Source organism: Ooceraea biroi, chromosome 2 (assembly GCF_003672135.1).
Source record: "Ooceraea biroi isolate clonal line C1 chromosome 2, Obir_v5.4, whole genome shotgun sequence".
NCBI lineage: Eukaryota > Metazoa > Arthropoda > Insecta > Hymenoptera > Formicidae > Ooceraea > Ooceraea biroi.
The window spans coordinates 18609053-18611623 of NC_039507.1; positions in this window are offsets into that span (position 1 = coordinate 18609053).

Genomic DNA, 2571 nt, shown 5'->3' on the forward strand with positions numbered 1-2571 from the left:
TCGCGGCGCAAGAAATCCGCACCAGCCACTTTATCAATTCGCGAAAGACCGCGGCATTTATCCTGGATAGAGAAACGTCCGATCGATTTTCTGCAAATCTCTCTTTCGATTCGCAGCCACTGCGAGGGCACAAGGGCTCGCAGATATACGGCACGCGTTATGAAAAGTCACGCCAAACGACGCGGGTCTAAAAATTCAATTAACGCCGTGTCGTCCCGGGGCGAAGCACGCGCGCGTATGTCTATACGCACGTACGTGCAAATGTGTGTGTATGTGTTTTTTTCCACTAGCGCATACGCGCGGTTGTCCGTAAATTGCATTGCCCCATAAAGAGCCTCAGGGAGCGAAAACGAGCGAAGGCACAATTTTGGGAATCGCGGTGCCAGAAGCTCATCGTTGGGCAAACTGACTGATCGATCCGGTGCCCTGCGCGACAGAGAGTCGGTCCGCACAATCGGTCGTCGATTTGCCGCTACAGCTCGTGCAAAAGTCGACTTTTGAGTACTTCGATCCTTTTTTTGAAAGTACTCCAATCCACAAAAACGAGGAATAAATTCCCATAAAAACAAAGGGCCGAATGCGGTTCTCTCTCGGCGCTCGTCATCCCCGTGTGAAATTTCATTTTCCCATACGGCGTACGAGGCGCATCAACACGAATAAATGGAATTTTCATGATAGATTCTTTGTGCGCATTACAATGCAATCCTTTTTGAATAAAAATATTAAAACATTAATAATTTTTTGAATGACTAGCCGTGAAAAATACTGCTCTGCGAATAAAACTCTCTGAATAACGCAGAAGAATAATGAGAGCTTACTTTTTATTTAATTTCAGCTGGCCTTTATTTGAACAAGATTCGCAAATTTAATTTTATTTAATAATACCGAGCGTTGATTAAATCTTTAATATTAAAAACCGAGAGAGTTGCGTAGATAAAAATTTTTTTCTGAAATTCCCTTTAATGAAATGCAATTTGAGTTTCTGCAAACAAACACTCCATCATCGAAATTAATTGCGTTGTTTTTATTAAAAAATTTTTATTCACATAACACGGAACAATTTCCACATAACTATGCGCTTTCGAAAATTCCATTTTATCAGTAAGAGAAAGATTCTTGAAACGATGTTCACGATACATATTCTCTTTTTGCACGCAATTAATTATAGGATTCCTGGCAAGGATGTCTCGAATTAATAAGCGCTGAAACGTGACTCGCATCAAATCGCGAACGAGTACGAGGCAATAAAATGTCCGCAAAATGTCCGCGCTGAAAGTGCTCACAGCCGAGAGAAACTAATAATCCGACAATTATACAAATATTCCCACCGTTGCAAAACAGCTCGCGGAAATTAAGAAGCGGACTAATCGATCATTTAGCCGCACTCGTGTACGATCGCCACTCCATTAATTTCGTATAAATTCGATTCACCCGCTAGTATGCAGACACTAAAAATTTGTTATCGTCGTCGATCCAGTTCTTCAAGTGGCCTCGATTACGCTCGGTTAAACTGCTATGTACTTCAACGGAATTGCATCTTGCCTTCGCGATAAATACGCGATAAGAGCCGGTAGCCGTTGGCTCTTTAAGCGCGGCGAATAAACCGATAAAGGGAAATCGGCGATGCATTGCTTATCGCGAGAACCGTGGAAGGGTGCGAATCTTATGTTTAAAAGTTTAATATCGATTGGCTGGTTAAGCTCGTGACAAGAAACGAGAAAACACTGTGAAAGCAAAGAGGATATGTGCACAAATACGTATACATATTTTTTTGTAGCAAAAAGTACAATAAAATTTACGTTCTCTAGCAAATAATGCCAAAATGCGAGATGCACAAATAATACACGTGACCACTTAGAATAACCAAATTAATTAAATTTGGATTATAGGATTAAATTAACAACTGTAAATTATACTGTAATATGAAGAGTGGCTATTATGAAGCTCAATCTCAATCTCATTAATAAGCTTAATTAAAATAAAATTAAAATGTTGTAATAGTAACTATGTTAATAAATAAAAAACTTATACACAAACGTTTCTCTGAATTGATATTAAATTAATAAAATAATTATACATGTTAATAAAGCGAGTTGAGAGAAAAAGAAATTTCACTTCCATCTATATTTTTATATTAAATTAGATACCATAATGGAAAAAATACCACATAATCAAAATGTGTATTCAACGAGAATTTAATTACACACTCCTAAGATGCAGTTTATAATCTCCTTCAATATAAAAAAAATTATGTCATTATCTTCGAAAGATTCGAAGTTGTTATAAATTTTATTTTCCATCTTATTTTTGCATTCTCTGACAAAACTTCTTCAAAATTGCAATATTTGCAATAATGGAAATAGATTCCTCCGACGCGACGTCAAATATCGGACTTCAAGTTGGCGGACTATTTTCTCGGTTCAGTATCCAAGCTTTCAAAATACTCGTGCGGTATCCGACACTTGTCGTCTTATCGTGCCAAAACTTTTCTTCAAGAGTGAGACCAATATTGGGAATCTGGCTTTCTTGCAAAGTGAAGAAAAACTAGAGAGGGGAAAAAGAAAGGTGACA